Genomic DNA, 20940 nt, shown 5'->3' with positions numbered 1-20940 from the left:
AGCAGGGCGAAGATCCAATGACCAGTTCACCACACATGTTAACAAAACATTTTCAAAGCTGCACAAATGCAAGAGAGGGCGACCCAAAAGAAAACATGTACTCAATCAGAAATGTTTTGAGCAATGTTTTTTTCATGTCTATATATGTGCTTAATTTTGGTATATTTTTGGGATTTTTGTTCGATCCAAATAACTATTTGGTGTTAATCTAATAGATACTTGTAAGGTGATTTTCATATCAATTCCCTCGTGCAGTGTTTATGATAGTAGCACTGAAAGTTTGTATGGCTATATATACTTAAACGATAAGTATGGTTTCTCTTTTTAGATTCGACTACTTGGAGAGGATACAATGATTATAGGCCTATAGCTTCTATCTGTATATAACTAGTTCTTTAGATGTCTAATTAAACTTGATTGTATGGTCTCGATCGTGGTGTATTTTGTTTACCTAGGATAATAAACATACGTTGTTCTTGTGATGTTGCAGGGGAATCAGACACTGGCATGATGACATTTTCCCTCATAATAAAAGCACCAGCATGCCACTCATAAAACTGGAGTCAAATTAGGTACATACTGTTGTAGGGTATTGTTATGTTAGTGTTCTCCTGACCTTTCTTTTTTGTAGCTATCAGTTTTGTGTTCTTTCAAATTAATGCCAAAATTTGTTGGTATTATCAATTGTTTGGCAATTCTCATGTGCAATGTATAGATGGGTCAAATATCAGGATTATGTTCATTTATGTTCCCATTTTTGTTAAAATTATTAAGAACTAAGGTTTGAATTAATTAGTTCAATTAGATTCCGTCGATAGAAAATTTGAAGCTCCATGATGTGGCAAGAGGATTTATGCACTAAATTATGCATGTCTTCAAGTTTTGCATATCAATTTTAGTACTTGTGCTGAACAGGAGGAAGCCTAGAATTCGCTTTAGAGATAGAACTCATCAATATAGAAGAGTAACACCTATACAAAATCAAATCTGGTCAGAGAAGCCGATTGTACCTTCTTCCCGAGTGCCCAATGCAAATGACTAATGTTGACGATGCCACTCACTTGCCTTGTTTTTAAAGATCACATGTGCAACACACCAACGCAAGGGGAATCTCATGGAGGGGGGACAAGACATATTTGTCGGGTTGAAGGAGCACATGAAAGTAGAAATTTTGGCGAGGGCGAAAATTGAAATGCATGTTTGGAGAAACATATTTAGAGGAAAGTGAGAGATAAACAAGAATTATTTGTCACAACATAGTCATAAGCATGTGATGTACACACTTCATATAATGATATTTTGATATATGTTTTCATAGATAAGTTTGTTCTTCCATGACAACGCAAGAACATTCAACTAGATTTAGCTTCCTTGGATTAAGAATAGATCGGGCAGAAGGTGAGATGGTTCGGTTGCTTTTGTATTGTTCGAGACAACAAAACAACGACATGAAAGCAACATGCATAGCCAAGGGGCAATATATTGAGAGGATGCATGTTGAGAGAAAGTGATAGACGAAAAGTTCAGCGAGAAGGAGGACTAGAGGGGTGTGTGGTGTTTGTAAGAATAGCGAGAAGAAGATGCTTGCATTTCTGTTGTGGTTGAACATTGCATGCAATGTGCTCATTTATGGGAGAAAATAAACATTGTTTTTAAATTCATTTGCTAGCCCTGAAATGCATGGGCAATCCACCAGTAGTATGAACATGTGAGTTGTTCAAAGGACTAGAATTGCGATTGTACGTGGAGATTGAGACCTTTGTTGGGCTAAGGAAGATGCAACCAGATGTGCAGATGAAATTGCAAGGCTCAGAGCATCTCCAGCCGTTGCCCCCCTAGGAGGCATAAAAATCGCCGCCTGGGGGCGAGCCGGCAGTACAATCGGCGTTGGGGGCGGCTGGGTGTCCAACCGTTGTCCCCAGGTCACCCCCAGGCGCCGATATTGGCCCAGTTTTCGGCCCACTTTCATCGAATAAAGGCCCCATATGGGCGAGAATCGGCCCATATTGGGCGTGGTTCATCGTGGTTCGGCATTGAATTCTTAACATAAATATTTTTGTATCACATACTTCATCACAGAAAATCAAATAGTTCAACAAAATAGTGCAAGAACAAATAGTTCAATATAAATTATATAGTTCAACAAAAAAACTCATATTTCATCACACGTCACGCCCGGCGTCGCCCTTGAGCCTCCATAGGTGCTCCACCAGATCCTGCTGCAGTTGATGATGCACCTATGGGTCTCGGATCTCCTGACGCATACCGAGGTAGGCAGTCCAGGTTGCCGGTAGCTGGTGATCAACTTCGGCTAGAGGACCCTACCTGTAGATTGGTTCAGTGTCAAACACTGGCTCTTCCTGCTCGCTCTCGATGATCATGTTGTGCAAGATGACACAACAAGTCATGATCTCCCACATTTGATCTTTCGATCAGGTCTGAGCAGGGTACCAGACAACAGTAAATCGAGATTGGATCACACCAAATGCCCGCTCGACATCCTTCCTGCAAGACTCCTGCACCTTGGCAAAGTGGGACTTCTTGCCTCCTGGCACAATGTTTGAAATAGTCTTCACAAATGTAGACCATCTCGGATAGATGCCATCAGCTAGGTAGTACCCCTTGTTGTAGTGCCACCCGTTGAGCTCGAAGTTCACCGGAGGAGAATGACCTTCAACAAGCTTGGCAAAGACAGGGGAGCACTGCAGCACGTCGATGTCATTGTGAGTTCCTGGCATACCAAAGAAGGAGTGCCAAATCCAGAGGTCCTGTGTGGCCACCGCCCCAAGTACCACACTGCAACCGCCTTTGGCGCCTTTGTACATCCCCTGCCAAGCAAATGGCCAGTTCTTCCATTTCCAATGTGTCGTGGAATTGTCACGGCAGATGTCCTAGTGTGAGGACTTAGTCGTGGAGCCATCGCGATGAGATTAGCTTAAAGGGGTTAATCAGGACAAAGGACACGAGGAGTTTATACTGGTTCGGCCCCTTACGATGAAATTAAAAGCCTAGTCCAGTTTGTAGGTGGTATTGCTAGGGTTTCGATGAGCAGGGAGCGAATATGCTTGACCCGGCTCTCGATCTGCTGTTTCTTGTCGTAAGCCGCCGCTAGATCGTCCCCTTATATACACGGGTTGACGCCCTGCAGGCTACAGAGTCCCGGCCGGCTTATACAACGTATCCGGCTTGGTGACCTTTCTTACATGCCTTATAATACAAGTTTACATACATGGCGGTTTATATCCATGGGCCTTAAACCGCCTTCGGGTCTGGGCCCTCTACCAAGCTTATCTATGAACCGCCATATGATCTTGGGCTTCATTATGAAGAATCGTCATAGGGATAACCCGGCCCCTCCTGGGCGGGTCATACCTAATAGTTATATCCCCAACATTAGGCCCCGGGTTGATTTGAACTTGTTCATGTCAATCTTCAACACTTAGAAAAATCATTCCTCATCTGTTGCGCAAACCTTATAACCCGCCATGACGTCATCTCCAAGAATTTCGGAAACCCGCCATGACGTCATCATTAACGGATCTTTATCTTAATGTCTTTCCGACAATCGAGCGTCCAATTAGCTGGATAACCATCATTTGGCCTCCTCGTCTTTCGTGCCTGCCTGTTTTTCTGTTTCCTTATAAATAGGACCATAGAGTCATCTCTCATTCTTCTCCTTCTCCTTTCTTCCTCCTCGCAACACACCGACCCGCACGAACCTCGCCGCCGTTGACCTCCGTCTCCAACCTCAACTCCGGCCGCTGCATCGCCCTGAATAGACCAAAAAACTACGGCGTCACTCCGCTGTTCTAACAGCATCAATAAGCCCTTTTTTCTTCGCCATAGATTTGACATTAGGTTTTGTTGGTGTTCGTCGGTGTTCGTCAGCGTTCGTCGCCGCCCTTCTCTCCTTGTTTAGTTCCATGGATTAGATCCAAAAACCATATGAATCTTGTGCGGTAATAGTTTTAGCACTCATTCTTGACACTGGAATATATCCCCACCGCGACAGATCTCCTCTAGGGCATCTCTGCTTTTCCACTGTCACCTATGTAGATTTTGATTTTATTTCCTTTTTCTGAACAACTATAGATCCAAATTTGTAACCTCAACCTGTGGAACCTGTTTGTCCTAACACTTGGCAAATTATAGCCTTGGTAGATCTTGAATGCCTTTAGTCATGGTGGCTTATTCTGCCGGTTTATTGTTACTTCATATATCATTAGCCCTTTCTTAAGCCGCCATTCTGAACATGCACTGTACTTGTTAACTTGCAATTTCAACAATCATCTTGAGCCGGCAAATTCTTTCCTGTCTTTTAGGTTGTCCTTTCACCATGCCGCCCAAAACGATCATGACCTGCAACTGGGTTCCCTCCATAGTCACTGAGGACACCTTGAAGGATTTCGTCACCGCTGGATATTTGCCAGATAAGAGTGTGATGCATTACCGTGTTCCTGACCCGGGCGAAGAGAAGCCTCAGCCCAAGGACGGTGAAGTTATTGTATTTACTGACCATATGAACCGGGGTTTCTCGTCACCCGGCTCTAAATTCTTCAGAGATATCCTAAACTTCTTCAAACTCCATCCGCAAGACATTGGACCCAATTCCATATCAAACATATGTAACTTCCAAGTCTTTTGTGAGGTATACCTTCAAGAAGAGCCTAGTGTTGAGCTTTTAAGAGAGTATTTCTATTTGAACCAGTAGAACGAGTTCACCAATGGGCCTACCTTGGAGCTTGGCGGGATTTCAATTCAACGCGGACGAGATGCTATCTTCCCTCAAGTAGCTCTGCCAAGCCATCCTAAAGACTGGAACCAAACATGGTCCTACTGCAAAGATGTCTCTTCGTCTGATGAGAACCCATTGCCGGGTTATTGGCCTGAGCGCCTTGATTCCAAGTATCAACTCCCTGATAAACTTACTGCCGCCGAACGCAAGAAACTTATCCCTACAATCAAAAAAGTTCAAGCCTTGTTGGGAAACGGCTTAACTGGAGTTGACTTAATCCGCTGCTGGGCCGCATGGCGGATCATCCCCTTAAGCCGCCGATCCGGCTTGATGTGTAACTATACCAGAGGAATAGATGATCCCTTACGCCATAGCTCTCTACGACTGATTGAAGAGGCCATAATTGAGATGGCGACCACACTTGTAAATAGTAAATATGAAGACTGCAACAAAGTGGGCTTGAATCCTTTCTGCAAGCTTAACCCAGCACCAGAGGTAATTTTTTTGATTTCTTTCTCCTTTAACACTTAAACATTGCATGAACTCCAATATGTTATCCTTCCACAGGCTAAATCTGACTTCTGGAAGGCCAAATATGACCATGAGGCTGCTAAAAAGGCTAAGGCTGCTGCGAGAGCCGCCAAAAAGACCAGCATGCGGTCTAAAAAGAAGCTAAGCGCCTCTGAGTTGCTAAAGCTGGATGACGCCTCTGAGTCAGAGGTAGCCCTTGATTCTCTTGGCTTGTTTTTAACAACCTTATTGACACTGACTATTGCCAGGATGACACGGGGGCCAACCAGGCAGTCGAAGAAGAGGTAACTATTATTTCCTCCGACTCAGAACCTTTACCAAGGCAGAAACTTCGGCGGGTAACCCGGAAAGTAAGGTTTTCACACCCCTTGGCTTATTTAGATCCTCATTTTCTTTTGAAACAACCGCAATATGAGAGCCGCCGCCAGACCCAGATCGGTGGAGATGACGATTTATCCTCCGGCTTACCAAACACTCCTCAGAACCGACAAAATGAGGTTCTTTTTAACCTTAACCCTTGTTTTTACCAGTGAGTTACTTCATTAATCACTCAATTTTGACTTCATCCTTGCAGGAGATTACCCGTTCCTCCTCTGGCGACTCATCGCAAACTCAACTGTCGGCTTTCAAGACTGCCCCTGGGTAATAATAAATATCTTTCTTCTGTACATGTATATCTTTATCATTCTACCGACTTGCCCAAATTCTCTTTAGCGGTCAAGCGAAGCCCAAAAAAGCAAAGGTGACAAGGCCGGCCGGGGATCCAAAAACTGCTGAACCGGATCAGCCAACCCTTGTACCGGAACATGCTAAACAACCGGAAGATCCTGCTGTCAACGCTCGACCGGATTTACCTGAGCCGTTTGTTGACGAAACCATTCTTGATCCATTGACTATTGAACCATAAAGCTCAGCTAACCCGCCAGAAACTCATGGCGATGATGTTTTAATCACTGGCACTAGATGCATTGAACCGGGGAATCCAATTTACTAGCGAGACACTCTGCCAAACAAGAAGTCATGGAAAGACGAAAAGTGCAGTTCAATGTCTCCCACTATGCTCAATTTAGTAATAGTGAAGTGCTATCTGGTTATCTCAGGCAAGTACACTCCAGCCGTGATTTGGAAAGTAAGATGGTCAAACAGATGCACCAAAAGTATGAGGTACGTTCTCCGGCTTATATAAGTTATATATCCTGCCAGCCCCCAAGTCTTCTGATTATGATAAGATTGAATGATCTGTAGACTTAAAAAACTTACAAGCCTCTGTCTTAGACTCCCTCCAAGTCTGGTTTACAACTAAACCAGATGCTGATAGTATTTAAATTTGCATGTGTTGTCCCCAAGGGCCGGTTTAATCAGTATGAATGAGCCGGTCTTTTTGATCATTGTATAGAACTGCATTGTATAGCCCCCATGAGTCGGCTGAGACTGTTGACAGCTCACCCAGCTCATCTTTAACAAGAAAAAACAAGCAATATGCATTAGCCCCCAAGTGCCAAGTGTTATTGTTTACAAAGCACTTGGGACTTTTTAGAAAGAACCAATTCCTTTGAAATTTTTTGTTGACAGACATTAGCCCCCAAGTGCCAAGTGTTGTTGCTTGCAAAGCACTTGGGACTTGTATTTTGTAATTCGCCATGAAACTAAATGAACTTATGTTGTATGCAGACTGCGAGCACAGAACTGGAAGCTCAATTGTCCGAGGCCAAGACCTGGCTGGCGGCTCAGGAGACTGAGACAAAAACAGGCTGAATCAAAATTCCAGCTGAGTGTGTCTGAAGCAGAAAAATTGAAGATCAAATTTACTGCGGAGAAAGAGGCTTGGGCTAATGAGAAGACTACCTTGATGCAGCGTGCTGAGAAAGCCGAGGCGGCTCTGGAAGAGGTTACCGCTGAACTCACCGGTTTAAAGAACCGTGTGTCTCAGATGGTTTCTGCAATCTTCGGTAAGTCACCTTGTTACTTACTCAAAGTGAGTATTTGTCATCATAATATAAGCCGCCACTTAACCAATTGTGTAAACTTTACAGGTCCCAGGAGCAGCAATCTGAGCCGAGATACACTGGTAAAGCTCAAGGCGGTTTACACGCTTGTTGAGCAATTATACACTGGAGCTCAGCGGACTCTTGCCACTATCTCCCCAGCGAATCAAGGGCCAAATATATTAAGTGATGTCTTGAAGAAACTATCCATCTTGCCCACTAGGTTTCAAGAAATCAAGCGATCTTGTGTTAGAGCCGGATATGTGATAGCTTTAAGCCGTGCCAAAGCCTGGGTACCGGAATTAGACCCGGCAGACGTAGCCAGTGGGTATCCTAGTCTCAAGGAAGATGGAACCCCTTTTGACCAACAAGACTTTGCTGCTTGTGTCAAGGAGATTTGCCCTCATGCAACAATTATTGCCGAAGATACCAACCTCACCAAGTATCAGCCGGGTTATGATGCAAATAATCAGAAGATGGCGACTCCTTCATATAAAGTGATGGAATCAATCCCGCCGATTCGTAAGCACACTTTCGCCCCTAATATTGATCCGTCTGACCTGATTGATGACGAGGCTGAATTCGTCGCTGTACGTGGCTTTGACTAGTCCAAAGCCAACTTCCAGACGGTGGAGGAGGACGAACCGGCAAGGGATGAGTCGCAACCTTCAAGTCAGCTAGGCCAAGATTCGTGAACCAGGGACGGTTTAACATCTGCTGTGTGCGAGACTGAAAAATAATTATCCTTTTGGGAGCTTTAAACTTCTTGTTCTGCTATGCCATCGTGCATATTGTGCTGTTTATGATACTTATTTATCCGCTATGCGAAGATATGCCATATATGCCTTACGATATTATCAATTTTGAATCTGTTCCTGCATACAACAGATGAAAAGTGTCATGTGATATTTGATCACACTTGTTGGTTTATCAAGCCAATGCAGTAAGGGTGATAGCCCAAAGCTCCGAGCACTGGTAATTATCAAAGATTGCCGGCTTATGAGCAAAGCCGGACCGGGTTAATAAACATCGGATATTATCTTTATTTCATACTAGCAACTTATAGTCGAAAACCAGGCCGGGTCAATAAACACCGGATATTATCTCATACTGGCGACTTATAGTCAAAACCAGGTCGGGTCAATAAACATCGGATATTATCTCATATTGGCGACTTATAGTCAAAGCCAGGCCGGGTCAATAAACACCGGTGAATTATAATCATAAAACTTTATAAACCTTACCAAATAAACCTCAAAAGAAAGAATCTGCTAAAAAACAAACAAGAAGCGAGGCTTTTCATGGGCTGCCAGGCCCAAAACGAGGCTTTTCATGGTCTACCAGGCCACCGAGTTAAACCATTTTACAAACCTTATAAGTTGGACCTCACATTAACCAATCGTCGTTTTAACTTTGACAAGTTCAGGGTCTGCATAAGATTGACTTGTCAAACATTTGGTGGGTCTTTCCAGGATTACCTTGGCAGAGTGACTTACTTAAAAAGGCAGGATAACCCGGGGTTTTTGGTGAATACACCTAGCTTCCAAGCCTGGCTTTTATAGCCTATCACAAGGTTACAGACTCTTCGTTCTTTAGAACAAAAGAGCCCCCAAGCAATATTTTGAGCTGTGCTCAAGGGGTGCCTATGTTTGAGTTGTGATTTTGCAACAGACTCTCTTTGGTCCCTTTAACCTGGGTAGCAAGCCCCCAAGCTTTTTTGTATGTGGCTTATAAGCCAGATCAAAGGGTAATAATAACTTTGCTGTATAAAGAAGAAGCCCCCATGTGACCGAAAACTCATTATTTAAAGAGAAACAACGATAGAGGCCCTGCTTTAGCAGGGATGCCGGCTTTATTATATTGATCATAATATATACATTGTCAAAGTATGTACATTGGAAGAGCCAGTGGCTTAAGTGTAGTAAGGCCGAAGATGAGCTATATTCCACGGCCGGCGGGTCTCTTCCTCTGACATGCGTGAGTCCTTGTGGTCTCAAACATCGATAAGGTAATATGACCCGTTGTTTAGATTCTTGCTGACCACAAAGGGTCATTCCCAAGGTGGGGATAACTTGTGCATATCAGTCTGATACTGGATAAGCCGGAGCACTAGATCACCTTCTTGGAGAGTTCTGGTTTTAACCCGGCAGCTGTGGTAACGTCGCAGATCTTGCTGGTAAATTGCTAAAGGAGCCACCGCGATGTCACGCTCCTCATCCAACAGGTCAAGTGCTTCCTGACATGCTTTTTCGTCGTCAACTTCAACATAAGCCGCATCATGAGGTGAGTCATGATGAATGTCACTAGGGAGAACCGCCTCTGCTCCGTAAACCATGAAGAAAGGCGCGTATCCCGTAGATCTGTTAGCGGTGGTATTGATGCTCCATAACATAGAAGGTAACTCCTCACCCAACAACCCAGCGTTCTCTGCACGAGAACCATAAGCTGGGGCTTGATGCCTTTCAGGATTTCTTGATTTGCTCTCTCCGCTTGACCATTAGATTGAGGGTGAGCCACTAACGACACATCAAGCCGGATGTGCTCACATTGACAAAATTCTTCCATAGCGCCTTCAGAGCGATTAGTGCCATTGTCTGTTATAATGTTGTGTGGAAAGCCAAAACGGAAGATCACCTTCTTCATGAATTGAACCGCTGTTGCTGCATCACACTTACTGACTGGCTCTGCCTCTACCCACTTAGTGAACTTATCAATCGCCACCAAAAGGTGGGTCTTCTTATCCTTGGATCTTTCGAAAGGTCCAATCATATCAAGCCCCCCAAACTGCAAACGGCCAAGTAATTGGAATCATCCTCAATTCTTGAGCCGACACATGAGCTCGTCGTGAAAATTTCTGACATCCATCACATCTTCTAACTAGGTCCTCCGCATCAGCATGAGCTGTTAGCCAATAAAATCCATGACGAAAAGCTTTAGCCACGAGAGATTTTGAACCGGCATGATGACCACAGTCTCCTTCATGAATTTCACGCAAGATCTCACAGCCCTCCTCTGGAGAGACACAACGTTGAATTGCTCCTGTGACACTACGATGATGTAGCTCTGCATTAACGATTGTCATTGACTTAGACCGCCGGGTTATCTGCCTGGCTAAGGTGTCATCCTCAGGTAACTCGCCCCGGGTCATATAAGCCAAATAAGGAACTGTCCAATCCGGAATTACGTGAAGAGCCGCTACCAACCGAGCCTCCGGGTCAGGAATAGCCAAATCCTCCCCGGTAGGTAACTTGACCGACGGGTTATGCAACACATCAAGAAAAACATTAGGCGGCACCGGCTTACGTTGAGAACCCAACCGGCTTAAAGCATCCGCCGCTTCATTTTTCCTCCGATCAACGTGCTCAACTTGATAACCCTTGAAGTGACCAGCAATAACGTCCACCTCTCGCCGATAATCCGACATGAGTGGATCCTTAGAATCCCAAGTACCAGAGACTTGCTGAGCCACCAAGTTTGAGTCGCCGAAGCATCTAACCCGGCTTAAATTCATCTCCTTAGCCATCTGAAGACCGTGGAGCAATGCCTCATACTAAGCTACATTGTTAGTGCAAGGAAACATCAAACAAAGAACATAACAAAATTTATCACCTCGAGGGGAAGCAAGCACAACTCCAGCCCCCGAGCCTTCCAACTGTCTGGACCCATCAAAGTGAATAGTCCAATACATGTTATCTGGCTTTTCCTCAGGCATCTGCAGCTCTGTCCAATCATTGATGAAATCCACCAGCGCCTGAGACTTGATGGCCGCGCGGGGCACATATTTTAACCCATGAGGTCCAAGCTCAATAGCCCACTTAGCAACCCGGCCAGTTGCCTCCCTATTTTGGATGATATCTCCCAAAGGAGCAGAGCTAACTACAGTGATGGGATGACCCAAAAAATAGTGTTTAAGCTTCCGGCTGGCCAAGAACACCCCATATAGAAGCTTCTGCCAGTGTAGATCTCTCTGCTTGGACTCAATAAGCACCTCACTGATATAGTAAACCGGCCTTTGAGCCGGATATTCCTTGCATGCCTCCTTCCTTTCTACCACAATGGCTACACTGACAGCCCAGCTATTAGTAGCCACATATAACAACAAAGGCTCCTTATCAACAGGGGCAGCAAACACGGGCGGCTCAGCCAGCTGTTTCTTCAAATCCTCAAACGCTTCATTAGCAGCATCACTCCAAACAAAATTATCTGTCTTTTTCATCATATGATACAGAGGGATGGCTTTCTCTCCTAACCGGCTTATGAACTGGCTTAACGCCTCAATACGGCCCGCTAGACGTTGCACATCATTGACACACACCGGCTTAGCCAGAGAAGTAATGGCCTTGATTTTCTTCGGATTAGCTTCAATGCCCCTGTTAGACACAAAAAAACCCAAAAGCTTGCCCGCCGACACACCAAAAACACACTTGGCCGGGTTAAGCATCATCTTATAAACCCGGAGATTATCAAAGGTTTCCTTCAAATCATCTATCAATGTCTCTTTCTCTCTGGACTTCACCACAATATCATCCACATAAGCATGAACATTATGCCCAATTTGATTATGAAGGCAATTTTGCACACATCTCTGATAAGTCGCCTGGGCACTATTGAGCCCAAAAGGCATAGACACATAGCAGAAGGCTCCAAAAGGAGTTACGAAAGCTGTCTTCTCCTCGTCCTTAACTGCCATCTTGATCTGATGATAACCAAAATAAGCATCCAAAAAACTCAAACGCTCACAACCCACCATAGCATCAATAATTTGATCAATACGAGGGAGAGCAAAAGGATCAGCCGGTCAAGCCTTATTCAAATCCGTGTAGTCCACACACATACGCCAAGTGCCGTTCTTCTTAAGTACCAGCACCGGGTTAGCCAACCACTCATGATGAAAAACTTCGATGATAAACCCAGCTGCCAAGAGCCGGGCTACTTCCTCTCCGATGGCCTTCCGTATCTCCTCATTAAAACGGCGAAGAAACTGTTTGACCGGCTTAAACTTCGGATCAATATTAAGAGTGTGCTCAGCGAGTTCTCTCGGTACACCCGCATGTCTGAAGGCTTCCATGCAAAGATGTCCCGGTTCTCACGGATGAACTCAATGAGCGTGCTTTCCTATTTCGGATCCAGATTAGCACTGATGCTGAATTGCTTGGATGAATCGCCAGGGACAAAATCAACCATCTTGGTATCATCTGCTGATTTAAACTTTAAAACCGGATCATGCTCTCTGGTTGGCTTTTTCAAAGACGTCATATCTACCGGGTCAACATTGTCCTTGTAAAATTTTAACTCCTCCATTGCACAAACTGACTCAGCATAAGCCGCATCCCCTTCTACATATTCCATAGCTATCTTACGACTCCCATGCACTGTAATGGTTCCTTTGTGACCCGACATCTTGAGCTGCAAATACACGTAACACGGCCGCACCATGAACTTGGCATAAGCCAGCCGCCCAAACAGAGCATGATATGGGCTATGGATCTTGACCACTTCAAAGGTCAATGTCTCTGACCTAGAGTCACGATCATCTCCAAGAACAACTTCCAGAGCTATCTTACCAACTGGATACGCCGACTTATCAGGCACCACATCATGGAAAACAGTGTTTGACGGCTTAAGATTCTTATCAGTCAATCCCATGCGACGGAAAGTTTCATAATAAAGGATATTGATGCCGCTCCCTCCGTCCATGAGCACCTTGGTAAACTTACACCCTCCGACCTGAGGTGCGACCACCAAGTCAAATGACCCGGATTATCAACCCAGGGCGGGTGATCTTCCCGACTCTACATGATGGGCTGCTCATACCAGCGCAAGTAACGGGGAACCGCCGGCTCAACGGCGTTGACCGCTCTCTTATGAAGCTTCTGGTCTCACTTACATAAGCTAGTGGTGAAGAAATGATATCGTCCACTATTCATCTGCTTCGGGTTGCTCTGATAACCAGACTGCTGCTGTTGACCCCCCTGATTATTCTGCTGGTTGTAACCACCATGATTGCTGTGATTACCTTGATTTCCTTGGAATCCAGAGTTAGAACCGCCACCGCCATAACCCGGACCGTGAAAGCCGGATCCAAAACCACCACCTGGCCCATGACTGTCTTGAAAAAGATTGGAATTATTGTACTCTTTCATAATGTGACAATCCTTCCAGAGGTGCCCGGACGGTCTTTCTCGCGTACCATGTCTTGGGCAGGGCTGATTTAACACCTGTTCAAGATTGATGCCCGATCCTCCGGCCCGTGGGGGTGGCTTACCCTTGCGACGCTGACCATTATTCTGTGCATTGGTGTTAGCCACAAAATCAAAACTATTATCAGCCTTGCGCTTACCGTTGCCTCCCTGGCTCACCGGGTTATGCTGCTGCCCCTTGGCGTTGCTGCTCTTCCTCCCCTTCCCCGGCTTTTCATCATCAGACCCGGGATCCTTGGTACTATCAGAGTCAGCATACTTAACTAGAGCCGCCATGAGCGTCCCCATGTCATTGCAATGGCGTTTGAGCCACCCTAGTTTCTGCTTTAAGGGCGTGAAACGACAATTGTTCTCCAACATCAACACTGCTGAGTCGGCATTGATGCGATCCGACGAATGCAAGATTGTTGAGACCCAGCGCATCCAATGGGTTGTTGACTCACCTTCTTCTTGAACACAGGAGTCCAGATCCACAATTGACATCGGTTGTTTACATGTGTCTTTGAAGTTCTGGATGAATCGAGCCTTTAACTCGGCCCATGACTCGATGGAATTAGCAGGGAGCCCCTTCAACCAAGTACGGGCCGTTCCTTCCAACATCAGGGGGAAATATTTAGCACATGCAGCCTCGCTGACATCCAGCAATTCCATAGCCATCTCATAACTCTCAATCCACGCCTCAGGACTTAAATCGGCGGTATAGTTAGGCACCTTACGAGGACCTTTGAAATCCTTGGGCAGACGCTCATTACGCAGGTCTGGCACTAAGCATGGCACGCCCAAATTTCTAAAGGTTACACTTGGCTCCACAGAAGTGGTTGGATGAACCGGAGTGGGTTGACGGGCCGCATACTGTGCCGCTAACTCGGCCTCTCGACGGGCTCTTCCTTGATCCACCACATTCTGAGCATCAGCACCACTGCCCGCCGGGTTATGTCCGCGCGGCGGGTTACACTACAAAAAAATACACTTTCGTGATGATACGTGTTTGTCACAGTAGGTCGCTTTTTTTGTCATGCATGTACATCCATGACAAATTTATGACAGAATCAAGATAGTCATACCTGTGCTGTCGTAGAAGTGTTCCATGACATTACCAAAATTATCATCACGGAAGTGTCCACTTCCATGACGATAAATCGCGCGTCATAGAAGTGCTTTCGTCAAGGGTGACTGACACATGGCATCCACCGTAACGGAACGCCGTTAAGCTATCGAGTCAGGTTTTGGATCCGATAACCCGTTAACAGCCCCGACCAATGGGGATTTTCCACATGTAAAATCATCATTGGCTGGAAGAAACACGTGTCGGCTCATCATTAGGATAGATGTCAACCACTCATTGGACGGAAGGCGCCTAGGATACGTCGACACGTGGCACGGCCCAACAGAGGCCCATTCTTGTGAAAAGGCCGGCCCATTTGACTTGGTCAAAAGCTGGCGGGCCGGCCCATGGAAAGCCTGTTAACAGCATGTTCGAATATAGCCCATTTACAGCCCGCTAACCCAAGGCCCGTTACACCCTATCCGAATTAGGCCCAGTAGCTTCATCTGGGCCATCCAATATGATTCTAGCCCGTTTTCACTTCTGGCCCATGTATGACCCATGACATATTTCGGCCCATATGAGGCCCTATGTAACTCTTGGCCTACTAACGACCCGTGGTGAAACTGGGCCGTAATGAATAGTGTATCACTTTACACCCATTAACGGCCCGTGGTGAAACTGGCCCGTAATGAACAGTGTATCACTTTATACCCATTAACGGCCCGTTATTCCGTTGGGCCGTTTCCAGCCCATGTTATCTTTCGGCCTTCTCAGAGCCCATTTATTCTTGGGCTCATTTCCAGCATTTGTTTACTTACGGCCCATTACTGTCATTTTCTGCTTGTGGGCCAAATTCAGCCCATGGTTACAGTCGGCCCATTTGTGGTCCGTTAATACGTTGGGCCAATTTCATAGCGTCATCAAATACGGCCTATTAACAATTGCCCGTTATGGTCGGCCCATGAACGGACGATTCGAACTCTAGCCCGTTTACGGCCATAATGCGGTCTGTTTGGCCCATGTTTGGCCAATCGATTATACGGCCCGTATAAGGCTCATTGATAATACGCCATTATTTCTACGGCCCGTAGAAGGCCCATTGTTTCTACGGCCCATAGAAGGCCCACTGTTTCTATGGCCAGTAGGAGGCCCAGTGTCACTACAGTAAATATTAGCCCATGGTTATTGTGGCCTAGTTTTAAAAAATAGGTTATTGCAGCCACTAGCTAACCGCGGAAAAAGAACTGCAATGACTACAAGCAAACAAATAAACAAGACAACAAGGAAATAAATAAGCAAGCAACTAACACTAGGCTATCACGGCTATTACACATATTACATACACTGGGCATCAAAGTTCATCACCAGTGCAAATATAGGGAACAAAGCAGCATATCATATACACTGGTTGTCAAAGTTGGCGACCAGCGCAAATAAACGCCGCAGCAAAACAAATCCAGAACTGAAACCACTTCAGAAGATCTCAAGAAACAATATCCTGGGTACCCATAATGCTGGCAAGATGCTTAGCAAGCTTATTAACTTTCTCTTGTTTGGTGCTTAAATCCTCCAGCGCTTGCTGTTGCACTAGAAAATATGCATCTGAATTCTGCAGGGACTTCCTCAGTCCTTTAGCTTCCTGTCGTAGCACATCTGGTCGATGTCTTTCAACTTGAAGTTGAGACTCAAGAAGACGAACTGATTCAGGCATCGAGTTCGAAGAGCTTGTGCCAGCAGTAGTGGCCAGTAACTCGAACACTACATCAAGACAGGACTTTTGGGTTCCCTCACTGTCGTCAAGATAGTTTTTATTAGCTTTCTTGGAGACCAACATGGATGTCTCACTATCTTGAACCTTATCTGCATTACTTCCTTTACCATTGGATAACGCGGTACTATTCTCCAATATTTTGTCCGCATTCTAAAAGAGAAACAAGCAGACACATCACATGTTTACCATGTTGTATATGAAACTCATTTTGGTAAATGAGTTCAGTAGTAAAGTGGATAGGATAACAGCATGAAACAAACATATATCTATGTACCATGGTCACTTTATGGTCTATACCATTCTAGTTTTTGTTGCCAAATCAAGATAGAGACACAGTTCAAATAATATTTGTTCAAGACAAACCAGAATAGACAGAATATAAGTGTGGGTAACTATAGAGCAATAACAACACTTGTAATGTGCATGACATGAGAACATAACTGTTTATTCAATTGAAACTGAAATCAACATAGAGTAGGTTACAACAGCAAACCAGTTAAAGAAACAGGTTTAAAACATACCTGTTGCGCCATTGGAGTTTCAATTCCATCCTTCAAATTTGAAAATAGTTGGTATGAGTAAATACAGTCATGCAAGAGCAAAGGAGTATGAACCATAGCTACAGAACCTGACCTGAGAGCAAATCTTCTTCTCCTTTAAGCGTTGAGTTGGGATTCGGAGTGGTGGTCCTCGTGCTTTGGGCACTGCAGTTCCCTTACTAACTGCTCGTGTTTGGGTGCTCTGTGGTGGAGACGGTGTTGTGTCAACTGGAACCGGGTTACTATCTGCCGGGGTTGGGGTTAGAAGGGGTGTAGCTGGTTCTCTGTCCAACTGGGTAGGGGTACAATCTGCGAGAGTCTGGGTTATGTGTGGTGGATCTGGTCCTTGGGCAAGTACAACCGTGGTTCTATCTGCATCAACTGGTAGCACTATCTTTTCTGAAGACCGTGTTGTTACTCCCTTAGATACTGCCATCACGCTCTCCAATTCAAATGGCTGATAAACAAGAAAAGTAATTGAAAGTATAGACATTGTATGATAGACAGGTGCAATGGATAGTGGGGAATAAAAGTGGGCATGAAATAATTCATATGTATGTTGTCTAACCAAACAGGATAGCATGACACAATTTCACATATATGATGGCTAACTAAACAGGATAGCATGACACAATTTCACATTATGATGGCTAACTAAAAAAGATGGAAAGACATAGTTCAAAATATGAGACTATGTAAACAGGATGACATGACATAACTATATAATGTGTTTATTAAATAGGTTGGCATGCCATAATTCACATACATTCACGGATAGAATGCCATAATTTAAAATATGATGACTGTAAACACTAAACAGGATGAGATGATATAACTATATGATGTCTTTATTAAATGGGTTGCCATGCCATAATTCAGATAGATGATGTGTATGTACTATGTAAACATGATGACATGATATAATTCAAATATATGATTTATATAGTAAGCAAGTAAGCAGATGGCAATCCATATATGATGTAAAAACTAAGCAATGCAAGACAACATGCATGATATGGGTAATATAACCCTGCCAAGTTTGAGCATAGACCTCAGGGGGAAAATAGGACTGGTCATCAGTCTCTGAATCCTCCTCTGAGGAGCTCTCTGTAACCAGCAAGATGTCTGCTTCAGCAGGTAGCATTGTCTGCTCTGAATACCTTGTTTTCACTCCAGATACTTCCATCACCGCTTCAAATGGCTGATGCACAGGAAGAGTAGTTGAATATACAAACGTTGTCGCCAAATGGAACACGTAATACAAAAAGATAGCATGATATAATTCACATACATGATGATTGGCTAAACAGCATGGCATTGCATAATTCACATATATAATGCCTTTGCAACAAGATAGCATTGTATAATTCACATATATAATGTCTTGCAACAAGATGGCAATGCATAATTCACATATATGGTAATTAGACACTGAACAGGTGGCATTCACACAAAGCATGTCTAAACTAATCAAATGACATAGCAATGCGAGACACCATATGCACGATATGAGCAACATAACCCTGCCAAGTTAGAGTATACACCTCGGCGGGGGGGGGGGGGGGAATAGGACTGGTCATCTGTCTCTGAATCCTCCTCTGAGGAGCTATCCGTAACCAGCGAGATATGCGCTTCGTCAGATAGCATAGTCTGCTCTGAAGACCTTGTTTTCACTCCAGAATTTGCCATCACCGTGTCAAATGGCTGATGCACACGAAGAGCAGTTGAATGTAATAACATTGTTGACAAATGTAATATGTAACAAAAAAAGGATGGCCTGATATAATTTACATATAAGATGACTGGCTAAGCAGGATGGCATTGCAAAATTCACATATATGATGCCTGGCTAAACAAGATGGCGTTGCATAATTCACATAAACGATGAATAAACTAAACAGATGGCATTCGCACAAAGGATGTCTAAACTAAGCAGATGACATATTTGATGTATAAAGTAAGCAATGCAAGACACCATATGCATGATATAACCAACATCAGCATGCCAAGTTAGAGCGAAGACCTCAGGGGGTAAATAGGAGTTGTCTTCTCCTTCTGAATCCCCCTCAGAACAGATATCTTCCTCTCGATTACAATACGAAATGCGTGGAGGGGGGCTGCCTTTGCACCTACCATGGAGCGACGTCTGCATGAAATTTTATTGCCACACAAGGCTCATCTCTTTTGCTCTACATGTTCAGTTCCATTGTTTATAATAACTGTCATGCATAGGAATAAAACATAGTGAGATTATGTAAGGAGTGCATGCAGAAATCCAGAGTGATGGCAGCAACCTGTGGATAGACCCTAAACCAATAATAGCAGGCAGATAATGGCTTCAGTTAAAAAATACAGATAATGGCTTCTTTACTGTTTGTTTCCCACCCAACATGAAACTCAAAGTAGACACCGGAGATTAACCAGATAGTAGATAGATACTATTGATAGCGGCCCCGATATGTACCCCACAACCATTTAAAAACTCAAGTTTGACCATTAGTTTGGAGCTGACTCAGAGTCTAATCGGTGAACAGGAAGATAAAGTAGCATGTAATATTAAGCGACGCATAACATAAGCAGACACGAAAGAGTGCGACCTCTCTTGCGGACCCGTGTAGTCCTCGAGGTCATCTGCTCGGTTGATGATGGTAGTGCAGTTTTCATGGCTGCTAGCGGCGGGGAAGAAGATCTGAGGCAGCGAAAGACAGTCTGGAGGCCGGATCCCTGCTGTGCTGGACCCTTCTGTCGTTGGAGCAGCTGAGCTGGGGTGGACGACAGCGCAGCAGGAGCGGGACAAACCACGCAAGGTTTTCTTTGACAACTATCTGTAAGAGAAGTAATTCTGTAAGGGCTCGTTTGAATTGGAGGATTCCAACAATGCAGAGATAGGAAATAGACAGGAATAGGATAGGAATGCACGTGCAAAACAGAGAATTTAAAAACACAGGATTTCTACCAATCTGGGTGTTTGATTCACAACAATTGGAAGATCACAGGATGCAAAGAAGCATGGTGAGATTAAGTCAAACCACAAGAAAATGTACGGTTATAATGCTATTATGCTACTATCTCTTAGTCTTGTGCTTCATGAATAGGAATTTGAAAAGGAGGACAAGTGAAAATTAAAATTCCTACGTTTTTTCTTTCAAGGAGACACTAAAGGAACAAATCCGTGTGCTCAGTGGACAATATATATAACATGTAGAGTAAAAAAGAGATTCAACAAGTGTACAACCTCTTTGGCGAAGCCATGTCGATCTCAGCGTGATTGGGTTGGCCGGTGAGGATGCTCCGGCTGACTTGGCTGTCGGAGGAGGGGAAGAAGATCTTAGGCGTCTGGAGATGGAGCCCGAGGTACTGCTCCGCTGTGATGGAGGGTTTCGTCGTTGGAGCAGCTCCGGTGAGTTGTACGATGCCGAGGCTGAAGCAGGACAAGAGAGACAACGAACAACGTTAACCTGAGTGGAATTCTAATAGCATCTCCAATACATGACGTAAAATACATAACCACAAAGTGCTAGATGTAAAATACATCAGCCGCTCATCTCTGAACTTAACTGTCGAAACTGAATTTAACTGTCGAAACTGAACTTAACTATTGAAACTGAACTTAAATGTCGAAACTGAATTTTGCTGTCAAAACTGAATTTTGCTGTCGAAACTGAATTTTGCTATCGAAACTGGACGCACTAGCAAGATGAGGCTACACGTCGGTCAACTGACTTTTTCATCTCTGGTCAGTCGATTTTGCAGCCGTTGGATACGAAATAAAGGGCCTGCGGTTCATCTTCAACCTCCACCCCCCTGAGCCGGCCAAACAGTAGCCCCTGCCGCCCGCGGTGCGCCGCCCCACCTGCCTCGAAAACACTCCCCACCGCCGGTCTGCCGCCGCCCCGGCCATCCCTCTAGGCCCCCCCCCCTGTGCGGAGCTTTTTCTCCGGCGATCCCCACGCCACCGCCCCGCCAACGCCCCGCCTCCGCCGGTGACCACCGCCCCCATACTAAACCCTAAGATAGATAGTGGGGTACCTCTCCGGTGAGCCCCTCCCCTCTGCGGCTGGTTCTTCCTTCACCCCGGCGGCATCAGAGTGAAGTGTAGCTAAATCGGAGCAGCATCGCAAGTAAGAGCAA

Source organism: Triticum urartu, chromosome 2A (assembly GCF_056163025.1).
Source record: "Triticum urartu cultivar PI428250 chromosome 2A, HENAU_Tu73, whole genome shotgun sequence".
Classification (NCBI taxonomy): domain Eukaryota; kingdom Viridiplantae; phylum Streptophyta; class Magnoliopsida; order Poales; family Poaceae; genus Triticum; species Triticum urartu.
The sequence above is the reverse complement of the archived record's forward strand: the minus strand, read 5'-3'. Positions refer to the sequence as shown.